The following is a 12711-nucleotide window of genomic DNA, read 5'->3' on the forward strand; positions in this document are numbered from 1 at the left end:
TTTTCTCAGGTGCAATATGAAAATAATGATAGATACTTAGAGTGTTGTTGTGAGAATTAAAGGCTAAGGACTTAGATAGCATATAAAGCCCTTAATACAGTAGGTTTAGATCAGTATGGTTTTGATAACTATAGCAGATGTTCTGCATCAAGAGTAAGATTAAACTTCATTAAGAGAGAAGCTCCATGTTTGAAAAGTGATTTGGTGATTTTGTTTTATCAACTATTTATTTGACCGTTAAGTTCTCAGTCCTTTATTTTAGGTTTGTTTTGCTATTTATATAACCTTTGCTTTCCAAAGATAAAATAAAATCATGTGTTTTTTTTTCAGATCCAGGTTCGTTGGTTGTTTTTTAATATTTGGTGTAAGACTAGCTTAAATAGTCTTAAAAAATCCAAAAGTCTCTACAAAACTATCTCTTTATTTCTTAGCCAGAGGACAGTGGAAGAAAAACCACTAAAAAAACTCTTAAGGGACTAAATCTGTAGGACTCAAACATGTGAAGAGACTGTACATTTTTCAGGAGACAAATCAAGGCAATATTTCTGCTTTAATTGTTCGTTTCATATTGTTTTTATCACCTTTGTTACTAATTTTCAAGTGCTTCAGGTTAAATTTGTCACATAAATAGTTATCAAGTCAATCTAATGGAAGAGCTGCTGTTGAAAAGTAACTTCTCTCTTCCTTTTTACTTCCCAATTTAGAATGGAGACTTGAACCAGGTTATTCAAGAACATGTAAGAATGTTGCCACCAAGGACTTTTTAAAGCTTTCGTGGGTGTCTGACACATGATATTAGGATTACAACATGAGGTTATTTTACTGATGAATACTCAGAATTTAATTTTCATCTTTCACTGGCAGGAGAGAAGAAATTCTTCCCCCCAAATGAAAGCATTTTACAGAACCAGTACCTGTGACACTGTGCGCATTTACACCTTAAATTGCCATAATGAAGGTGAAGCAGATCCATAGAACCGCTGTTCTGATTATCAAGGGGATAAGGTGATGAGGAAACTTGCAAATGAGGAAACAATGAAGTGACTAAGGACTGCTCTGAGAGCTTTGTTGAATAGAAATGAGGCTTTATATGATAGAGCACTGGCTAGAGGTTTAGGAGACCTGGGTTCAGATTCTGATACTGCCTTTTAAATTAGCCGTATGTCTGATTTGAGGCAGAATCACATGACTCTCCAGACCTATGATTCCTTATCTTTAAATTGATGGGATTGGGCTAGAGTAAGACTTTTTCCAACTTCGCTGGCATATTGGAGGCATGAATTTCTATCGGGGGCAAAAAAACAGAGCAAATATGTCATAAGAGCAGATAAATTTTAGAAAGTTATTATCCTCCAGAGACAGTTTCAGCTGAAAAAGGAATTTTGTTTAAATGTGTCAATCAAGAAATGTTATATTTAAATGCTTTATGCAGTAAATAAGTGCAACCCATGACTCTGGAAAATTAGGACTTTTATTTAGCATACATCCCTACCCACTGAGGTTTACTTCAGAAAGAAAAATGTGGTCTTTCAAAATGTGTCCTCTGGAGCTACTGTTAGATCCAGCATGGTGGCAGTTCTTAAGTATAATGATATATTTCAAATACTGGCTTTTGAGATTTTGTAGACTTTTATGGAAGGTTTAGGGAGATATTTTCCACAGTTGTTGCACCTGCTGGTGGTATTAAATGGCTCTGTTTTGCAGAACATTGTGGAACTGAGGAAAAGCAGATAAAACCATAGGCCAGCCAGAGCTTGGAGTGCCAGTTTCCTCCCACTTGTACTCGAGTTGCATTAAAGAGAGCGGTGGCAGGAAAGGATAAGTGGCACCACTCCCACCAACTGGGAAAAGCTTGACCATTGTCATCCTTCGACCTGCCTCCCTTTACTTGAGGCTGTAATAAAATTGAACACTTCTATATTTTGTTATCCTGTTTATGGTATAAATTGAAAGTTGCTACAGTTCTGTTGTCTTTTTTCTTCAAATTTTGGAAATGCAGTGAAGGTAACCTGGTAATGGTCAGTCAAACTGCTCCTTAGTGTTCAAGCCCAGCCAATCCTTCTCTTTCATGCAGGGAGTAATATTAACAGTAAATCTATTTCATCAGTGGCCCGTATTCTTTTTATGATAGTGATTCAAACAGGGCTGGCCAAGGTCCTAAGGCAACTACTATAGATACTCCATTTTAAGTTATTCTCTTAAGCATAGCTTGCATTTTTTTTCCCCTGTAAGCTGATTTTTGTTGGTGTTATTTGCATGATTTTAGTTTCTAAATGGTCACATAATGTAATAGAACTGTGGAAACTACTGATCTAGTCTAGCTGACCCCAGAGGGAGAACCCTTTGCTTTTATAGAAAATATTTCATTTAGTTATTTCAACAGATAATACATTTATTATTTATTGGAATAGTACTGTATTTTCTGAACTTGAAAAATACAATACCTGCCTTCAAGAAATTTGCCACTGCAAATTGGTGCACTTGAACTATCATTGGTTTTCCACTTCAGTCCTCGGATGTGTTCCCCCTATTTCCCTATCTTACCAGTAAATCTCTGTTCAGTTTGCTTCTTAGAACTTGAAAACAAAGGTGATTTTCAGCTTTCTAGTCTCCCCCATCAGCTTTTCTTTAAACCAGTTGTTATTGCTGAAACAGTAAATTCATTATCCTTCCTTTCTTCTAGTAACTGGACACAAGTAGATATTAAGAATTTAATTGCAAAGAAAGATGATTATATCTTTGCCAGCATTTCTTAGTAGTGATTTTCTGTAGTTCAAATTAGTCTGTTTAGTACCATTGCCAAGGTGCTTTTAAAAAGCTCTTAGCTGCCTCTTACGTTTTCCTGTGCCCTTCCTGTTTTCAAGTAGTTTTTCATTTGTTTACTATGCATCCACTCAAAGTATTTGGCCTTTTTTATTTTAAGTACCACTTAATAGTACTCACTCCTAGGTTTTACAGTATGGCTCCACAGTTGAACCTTTTTCTATGCTCTTGTATTATTTTCTTACTTATTTCCAATGTTTATTTAATATTTCCTTTAAGAAAAAAAGGAAGAGTATAGGCAGCTTAAATAACTTTTTTTAGTCTTGAAGAAATTTTATTGTCTTATCTTTAATATTTAGATCTGTCTAGTTGGAATTTACTTTTTGGTTTTTATTATGGAAAATTTCAAATATATCCAAAACTGGAGGGACTGTTGTAATGAACCTCTGTGTACACAGACCTAACTTCAGCAGTATGACTAGTCCTGCTTTATCTGTGCCTCTGCCTACCACCCCCAATCCGTATTATTTTGAAGCAAATTCCAGACACTATCATTTCATCTATATCAATCTGCAAAAATAGTCAATTTTTTTTTATCATAACCATAATACCATTATCACACCTTTTAAAAAGGATGATTACTTGATATCAAATGCCCAGTCAGCATTTGTTTCTCATTTGCCTCATGATTCCTCTTGGATGTTTCTGAGTTGGTGGGTATATCTCTTGATTCTTTTAATGTGTAGGCTCAATCTCTGTCTTCTTTTTTTCCCTCTTAAGGTTTACGTGTTAAAGAAACTGAGTTTTTTGTACATTCCTCAGTTTGGTTTTTGCTAATTGGATCCCATAGGGTTGTTTAAGTGTTTCTCTAACCTCTGTATTTCCTGCAATTTGGTAATTTTATCTACTCACTTGATAAATTCAAGTTCCAATTTGGAGGGCAGCAAGACTACTTCATAGATTCAAAGTACATTTTTAGTACTTGTAATGGGTCTTATGTATAAATATTTAGCTCTCTTTAGTCTCAGCTGACATTAACATTCTGGGACAATGTATTTAACTGTTTATTCTTTTTTTTTTCCTAAGGTGTCACTTCATATGAGCTTTCATTGTTTAGTCTAATTATGTGTGTGTGTCCATCTATATATATTTTTAAAATTAATTAATTTATTTATTTTTGGCTGAATTGGGTTTTTGTTGCTTTGCGCAGGCTTCTCATTGCGGTGGATTCTCTTGTTGCGGAGCACAGGCTCTAGGCGCGAGAGCTTCAGTAGTTGTGGCACACAGGCTCAGTAGTTGTGGCTGGTGGGCTCTAGGGCGCAGGCTCAGTAGTTGTGGCGCTTGGGCTTAGTTGTTCCGCGGCATGTGGAATCTTCCCGGACAAGGGCTTGAACCCGTGTCCCCTGCATTGGCAGGTGGATTCTTTTTTTTTTTTTTTCTGACTGGTGACAATGTTCTTTATTCTTTTCCTTCTTTTCTACTAATTTTTTTTTAACATCTTTATTGGAGTATAATTGCTTTACAATGGTGTATTCGTTTCTGCTTTATAACAAAGTGAATCAGCTATACATATACATATATCCCCATATCTCCTCCCTCTTGCGTCTCCCTCCCACCCTTCCTATTCCACCCCTCTAGGTGGTCACAAAGCACCGAGCTGATCTCCCTGTGCTATGCAGCTGCTTCCCACTAGCTATCTGTTTTACATTTGGTAGTATTTGTAAGTCCATGCCACTCTCTCACTTTGTCCCAGCTTACCCTTCCCCCTCCCCATGTCCTCAAGTCCATTATCAATGTCTGCGTCTTTATTCCTGTCCTGCCCCGAGGTTCTTCATAAGTTTTTTTTTCTTAGATTCCATATATATGTGTTAGCATATGGTATTTGTTTTTCTCTTTGACTGACTTCACTCTGTATGACAGACTCTAGGTCCATCCACCTCACTACAAAAAACTCAATTTCATTTCTTTTTATGGCTGAGTAATATTCCATTGTATATATGTGCCACATCTTCTTTATCCATTCATCTGTCGATGGAAACTTAGGTTGCTTCCATGTCCTGGCTATTGTAAACAGAGGTGCAATGAACATTGTGGTACATGACTCCTTTTTTTTTTTAAAATAAATTTATTTATTTATTTTTTGGCTGCGTTGGGTCTTCGTTTCTGTGCGAGGGCTTTCTCTAGTTGCGGCAAGTGGGGGCCACTCTTTTTTTTTTTTTTTTTTAACATCTTTATTGAAGTATAATTGCTTTACAATGGTGTGTTAGTTTCTGCTTTAAAACAAAGTGAATCAGTTATACATATACATATGTTCCCATATCTCCTCCCTCTTGCGTCTCCCTCCCACCCTCCCTATCCCACCCCTCTAGGTGGTCACAAAGCACCGAGCTGATCTCCCTGTGCTATGCAGCTGCTTCCCACTAGCTATCTATTTTACATTTGGTAGTGTATATATGTCCATGACACTCTCTCACCCTGTCACATCTCACCCCTCCCCCTCCCCATATCCTCAAGTCCATTCTTTCCTAGTTCTGTGTCTTTATTCCCATCTTGCCACTAGGTTCTTCATGACCTTTTTTTTTTTTTTTTCCTTAGATTCCATATATATGTGTTAGCATACTGTATTTGTTTTTCTCTTTCTGACTTACTTCACTCTGTATGACAGACTCTGACTCCATCCACCTCATTACAAATACCTCCATTTCATTTCTTTTTATGGCTGAGTAATATTCCATTGTATATATGTGCCACATCTTCTTTATCCATTCATCCGATGATGGACACTTTGGTTGCTTCCATGTCCTGGCTATTGTAAATAGAGCTGCAATGAACATTTTGGTACATGACTCTTTTTGAATTATGGTTTTCTCAGGGTATATGCCCAGTAGTGGGATTGCTGGGTCATATGGTAGTTCTGTTTTTAGTTTTTTAAGGAATCTCCATACTGTTCTCCATAGTGGCTGTATCAATTTACATTTCCACCAACAGTGCAAGATGGTTCCCTTTTCTCCACACCCTCTCCAGCATTTATTGTTTGTAGATTTTTTTTTAAAATATTTATTTATTTATTTATTTATGGCTGTGTTGGGTCTTCGTTTCTGTGCGAGGGCTTTCTCTAGTTGTGGCAAGTGGGGGCCACTCTTCATCTCGGTGCGTGGGCCTCTCACTATTGCGGCCTCTCTTGTTGCGGAGCACAGGCTCCAGACGCGCAGGCTCAGTAGTTGTGGCTCACGGGCCCAGCTGCTCCGCGGCATGTGGGATCTTCCCAGACCAGGGCTCGAACCCATGTCCCCTGCATTAGCAGGCAGATTCTCAACCACTGCACCACGAGGGAAGCCCTGTAGATTTTTTGATGATGGCCATTCTGACTGGTGTGAGGTGATACCTCATTGTAGTTTTGATTTGCATTTCTCTAATGATTAGTGATGTTGAGCATTCTTTCATGTGTTTGTTGGCAATCTGTATATCTGCTTTGGAGAAATGTCTGTCTCGGTCTTCTGCCCATTTTTGGATTGAGTTGTTTGTTTTTTTGATATTGAGCTGCATGAGCTACTTGTAAATTTTGGAGATTAATCCTTTGTCAGTTGCTTCATTTGCAAATATTTTCTCCCATTCTGAAGGTTGTCTTTTCGTCTTGTTTATGTTTTTCTTTACTGTGCAAAAGCTTTTAAGTTTCATTAGGTCCCATTTGTTTATTTTTGTTTTTATTTCCATTTCTCTAGGAGGTGGGTCAGAAGGATCTTGCTGTGATTTATGTCATAGAGTGGTCTTCCTATGTTTTCCTCTAAGAGTTTTATACTGTCTGGCCTTACATTTAGGTCTTTAATCCATTTTGAGTTTATTTTTGTGTATGGTGTTAGGGAGTGTTCTTATTTCATTCTTTTACATGTACCTGTCCAGTTTTCCCAGCACCACTTGTTGAAGAGGCTTTTTCTGCATTGTATATTCTTGCCTCCTTTATCAAAAATAAGGTGACCATATGTGTATGAGTTTATCTCTGGGCTTTCTATCCTGTTCCATTGATCTGTATTTCTGTTTTTGTGCTAGTACCATACTGTCTTGATTACTGTAGCTTTGTAGTATAGTCTGAAGTCAGGGAGTCTGATTCCTCCAGCTCCGTTTTTCTTTCTCAAGATTGCTTTGGCTATTCGGGGTCTTTTGTGTTTCCATACAAATTATGAAATTTTTTGTTCTAGTTTGTGAAAAATGCCATTGGTAGTTTGATAGGGATTGCGTGGAATCTGTAGATTGCTTTTGGTAGTATAGTCATTTTCACAATGTTGATTCTTCCAATCCAAGAACATGGTATATCTCTTCATCTGTTTGTATCATCTTTAATTTCTTTTATCAGTGTCTTATAGTTTTCTGCATACAGGTCTTTTGTCTCCTTAGGTAGGTTTATTCCTAGGTATCTTATTCTTTTTGTTGCAGTGGTAAATGAGAGTGTTTCCTTGATATCCCTTTCAGATTTTTCATCATTAGAGTATAGGAATGCAAGAGATTTCTGTGCATTAATTTTGTAACCTGCTACTTTACTAAATTCATTGATTAGCTCTAGTAGTTTTCTGGTAGCATCTGTAGGATTCTTTATGTATAGTATCATGTCATCTGCAAACAGTGACAGCTTTACTTTTTCTTTTCTGATTTGGATTCCTTTTATTTCTTTTTCTTCTCTGATTGCTGTGCCTAAAACTTCCAAAACTATGTTTAATAATAGTGGTGAGAGTGGATAACCTTGTCTTGTTCCTGATCTTAGTGGAAGTGGTTTCAGTTTTTCACCATTGAGAACGATGTGGGCTTTGAGTTTGTCATATATGGCCTTTAATATGTTGAGGTAAGTTCCCTCTATGGCTACTTTCTGGAGGGTTTTTATCATAAATGGGTGTTGAATTTTGTCGCAAGCTTTTTCTGCAGCTATTGAGTTGATCATATGGTTTTTCTCCTTCAGTTTGTTAATATGGTGTATCACATTGATTGATTTGCGTATATTGAAGAAACCCTGCATTCCTGGGATAAACCCCACTTGATCATGGTGTATGATCCTTTTAATGTGCTGTTGGATTCTGTTTGCTAGTATTTTGTTGAGGATTTTTGCATCTATGTTCATCAGTGATATTGGCCTGTAGTTTTCTTCCTTTGTGACATCTTTGTCTAGTTTTGGTATCAGGGTGATGGTGGCCTTGTAGAATGAGCTTGGGAGTGTTCCTCCCTCTGCTATATTTTGGAAGAGTTTGAGAAAGATAGGGGTTAGCTCTTCTCTAAATGTTTGATAGAATTCACCTGTGAAGCCATTTGGTCCTGGGCTTTTGTTTGTTGGAAGATTTTTAATCACAGTCTCAATTTCAGTGATTGTGATTGGTCTGTTTATATTTTCTATTTCTTCCTGGTTCAGGCTTGGAAGGTTGTGCTTTTCTAAGAATTTGTCCAGTTCTTCCAGGTTGTCCATTTTATTGGCATATAGTTGCTTGTAGTAATCTCTCATGATCCTTTGTATTTCTGCAGTGTCAGTTGTTACTTCTCCTTTTACATTTTTAATTCTATTGATTTGAGTCTTTTCCTTTTTTTCTTGATGAGTCTGGCTAATGGTTTATCAATTTTGTTTATCTTCTCAAAGAACCGGCTTTTAGTTTTATTGATCTTTGCTATTGTTTCTTTCATTTCTTTTTCATTTTTATTTCTGATCTGATCTTTATGATTTCTTTCCTTCTGCTAACTTTGGGGTTTTTTTCTTCTTCTTTCTCTAATTGCTTTAGGGGTAAGGTTAGGTTGTTTATTTGAGTTGTTTCTTGAGGTAGGATTGTATTGCTGTAAACTTCCCTCTTAGAACTGCTTTTGCTGCATCCTATAGATTTTGGGTCATTGTGTTTTTGTTATCATTTGTTTCTAGGTATTTTTTAATTTCCTCTGGTTTCTTCAGTGATCTCTTGGTTATTAAGTAGTGTATTGTTTAGCCTCCATATGTTTGTATTTTTTACAGATATTTTCCTGTAATTTATATCTAGTCTCATAGCTTTGTGGTCAGAAAAGATACTTGATACCATTTCAGTTTTCTGAAATTTACCAAGGCTTGATTTGTGACCCAAGATATGGTCTATCCTGGAGAATGTTCCAGGAGCACTTGAGAAGAAAGTTTATTCTGTTGTTTTTGGATGGAATGTCCTATAAGTATCAAATAAGTCCATCTTGTTTAATGTATCATTTAAAGCTTGTGTTTCCTTATTTATTTTCATTTTGGATGATCTGTCCATTGGTGAAAGTGGGGTGTTAAAGTCCCCTACTATGATTGTGTTACTGTCGATTTCCTCTTTTATGGCTGTTAGTATTTACCTTATGTATTAAGGTGCTCCTATGTTGGGTGCATAGGTATTTACAATTGTTATATCTTCTTCTTGGATTGATCCCTTGATCATTATGTAGTGTCCTTCTTTGTCTCTTGTAATAGTCTTTATTTTAAAGTCTACTTTGTCTGATACGAGAATTGCTACTCCAGCTTTATTTTGATTTCCATTTGCATGGAATATCTTTTTTCATCCCCTCACTTTCAGTCTGTATGTGTCCCTAGGTCTGAAGTGGGTCTCTTGTAGACGGCATATATACGGGTCTCATTTTAGTATCCATTCAGCCGGTCTATATCTTTTGGTTGGAGCATTTAATCCATTTATATTTAAGGTAGTTATTGATATGTATGTTCCTATTACCATTTTCTTAATTGTTTTGGGTTTGTTATTGTAGGTCTTTTCCTTCTCTTGTGTTTCCTGTCTAGAGAAGTTCCTCTAGCATTTGTTTTAAAACTGGTTTGGTGATGCTGAATTCTCTTAGCTTTCACTTGCCTTTAAAGGTTTTAATTTCTCCATCAAATCTGAATGAGATCCTTGCTGGGTAGAGTAATCTTGGTTGTAGGTTTTTCTCCTTCATCCCTTTAAATATGTCCAGCCACTCCCTTCTGGCTTGCAGAGTTTCTGCTGAAAGATCAGCTGTTAACCTTATGGGGGTTCCCTTGTGTGTTATTTGTTGTTTTTTCCTTGCTGCTTTTAATATTTTTTCTTTGTATTTAATTTTTGATAGTTTGATTAATATGTGTTTTGGTGTGTTTCTCCTTGGATTTATCCTGTATGGGACTCTCTGTGCTTCCTGGACTTGATTAACTATTTCCTTTCCCATATTAGGGAAATTTTCAACTATATTCTCTTCAAATATTTTCTCAGTCCCTTTCTTTTTCTCTTCTTCTTCTGCGACCCCTATAATTCGAATGTTGGTGCATTAAATGTTGTCCCAGAGGTCTCTGAGACTGTCCTCAATTCTTTTCATTCTTTTTTCTTTATTCTGCTCTGCAGTAGTTATTTCCACTATTTTATCTTCCAGGTCACTTATCCTTTCTTCTGCCTCAGTTATTCTGCTATTGATCCCTTCTAGAGAATTTTTAATTTCATTTATTGTGTTGTTCATCACTGTTTGTTTGCTCTTTAGTTCTTCTAGGTCCTTGTTAAACGTTTCTTGTATTTTCTCCATTCTATTTCCAAGATTTTGGATCATCTTTACTCTCATTATTCTGAATTCTTTTTCAGGTAGACTGCCTATTTCCTCTCCATTTGTCAGGTCTGGTGGGTTTTTGCCTTGCTCCTTCACCTGCTGTGTGATTTTCTGTCTTCTCATTTTGCTTAACTTTCTGTGTTTGGGGTCTCCTTTTCGCAGGCTGCAGGTTCGTAGTTCCTGTTGTTTTTGGTGTCTGTCCCCAGTGGCTAAGGTTGGTTCAGTGGGTTGTGTAGGCTTCCAGGTGGAGGGGACTGTTGCCTGTGTTCTGGTGGATGAGGCTGGATCTTGTCTTTCTGGTGGGCAGCTCCACGTCTGGTGGTGTGTTTTGGGGTTTCTGTGACCTTATTATGATTTTAGGCAGCCTCTGTGCTAATGGATGGGGTTGTGTTCCTGTCTTGCTAGTTGTTTGGCATAGGGTGTCCAGCACTGTAGCTTGCTGGTCATTGAGTGGAGCTGGGTTTTAGCGTTGAGATGGAGATCTCTGGGAGAGCTTCCGCCATTTGATATTAAGTGGAGCCGGGAGGTCTCTGGTGGACCAATGTCCTGAACTCGGCTCTCCCACCTCAGAGACACAGGCCTGACACCCGGCTGGAGCACCAAGACCCTGTCAGCCACATGGTTCAGAAAAAAAGGGAGGAAAAAGAAAGGAAAAAAGTAAAATAATGTTATTAAAATAAAAGATAATTATTAAAAATAAAAGAATTAAAAAGTAATTAAAAAAATGGACAGACAGAACCCTAGGACAAATGGTAAAAGCAAAGCTATACAGACAAAAATCACACAAAGAAGCATACACATACACAGTCACAGAAAGAGAATAAGGAAAAATATATGTATATCGTTGCTCCCAAAGTCCACCGCCTCAATTTTGGGATGATTCGTTGTCTATTCAGGTATTCCACAGATGCAGGGTGCATCAAGTCGATTGTGGAGATTTAATCCGCTGCTCCTGAGGCTGCTGGGAGAAATTTCCCTTTCTCTTCTTTGTTTGCACAGCTCCTGGGGTTCAGCTTTGGATTTGGCCCCGCCTCTGCCTGTAGGTCGCCTGAGGGTGTCTGTTCTTCACTCAGACAGGACGGGGTTAAAGGATCAGCTAATTAGGGGGCTGTGGCTCACTCAAGCCGCGGGGAGGGAGGGGTACAGAATGTGGGGCGAGCCTGCGGCGGCCGAGGCTGGCATGATGTTGCAACAGGGCAGGTGGATTCTTAACCACTGCGCCACCAGGAAAGTCCCATCTATATATTTTTATAGTAATTTGCTAGCTATCCACACTTTTTTTTTTAATTTTTTTTTTGGCTGCTTTGGGTCTTCGTTGCTGCATGCAGGCTTTCTCTAGTTGTGGTGAGCGGGGGCTACTCTTCGTTGCAGTGCGCAGGCTTCTCATTGTGGTGGCTTCTCTTGTTACAGAGCACAGGCTCTAGGCCCATGGGTTTCAGTAGTTGTGGCAGGTGGGCTCAGTAGTTGTGGCTTGCAGGCTCAGTAGTTGTGGCACACGGGCTTAGTTGCTCTGCGGCATGTGGGATCTTCCCAGACCAGGGCTCAAATCTGTGTCCTGCGTTGGCTGGCGGATTCTTAACCACTGCGCCACCAGGGAAGTCGTATACACACTCTTATATTTAGACACCTCCATGTGATGTTTACTGGATCTGGGAAGAAGTTTGTGGTTCAGAGATCGGAACTGGATTGAAATCTTACGTCCACCACTAAGAAATAGTGATCTTGGGGATTGGGACAGTATCTCCAAACTTTACCATCTATAAAATAGGATGGTATTTATTTTACAGGGTTCTTGTGAGGATTATGTTTATGTGAAACACTTAGCATAGCACTTGACATAAAATAAAGTCTTGAAACACTGTCATTATTGTGTAATTAAAAAAGTAATTTATAACAATTTATAACGTGTAGAAAAAAATGAAAGGAACATAGTGTTTGAAGGAGTAAAGAAAATGTCAGAGTAGATTATTTCCAAGTATGTAAGAGCTGTGTCTTAATCCATAAATCATCATTTTCAATGTATATTCACCTCAATAGACATGTTAAGCAATGTATAGGAGAACTTATAAAATTATCTGTAATGTGTGCCTTATGTTGTGTTCACAAATCACAAATGCCTTTAATATTGTAAAGAAATAACTCTTTCAAAAGACGTAAGTAAGGAATAAAGTCTTTGGAAGGACATATTGCATTTCCATCTGCTAATTTTTATTCAGCTTGTCTTGTATTTTCTCAAGATTTTAAAGATGCTGCTAATCTAAAATATTTCTTCTAAAATATAAAAAGATTTATTTTATGAGGGCAATTTGAAGTTGACAGTCTATCCTTAAAGAAACTGAACAAAATCAAGAAAAAGAATCCTCTAAAATGTGATATCCAATTCATAATCTCTGATAATGGATGAGCAGTATATATAAG

General features: G+C 37.6%; 1 protein-coding gene and 1 long non-coding RNA gene across 6 annotated transcripts in view; one reads left to right on the forward strand and one right to left on the reverse strand.

Moving 5' to 3' along the window:
• CLINT1 (clathrin interactor 1) overlaps positions 1-12711 on the forward strand; it is a 66370-nt gene that overhangs the window by 1677 nt on the left and 51982 nt on the right. The window lies entirely within an intron of this gene.
• LOC309656971 overlaps positions 3924-12711 on the reverse strand; it is a 222452-nt gene continuing 213664 nt past the window's right edge. Inside the window, exon 2 of the long non-coding RNA XR_014261642.1 lies at positions 3924-5903. This is a non-coding gene — a long non-coding RNA (uncharacterized lncRNA). The remainder of the gene's footprint in view (positions 5904-12711) is intronic.

This window comes from Balaenoptera physalus, assembly GCF_965194825.1.
Source record: "Balaenoptera physalus genome assembly, chromosome: 3".
NCBI classification, from domain to species: domain Eukaryota; kingdom Metazoa; phylum Chordata; class Mammalia; order Artiodactyla; family Balaenopteridae; genus Balaenoptera; species Balaenoptera physalus.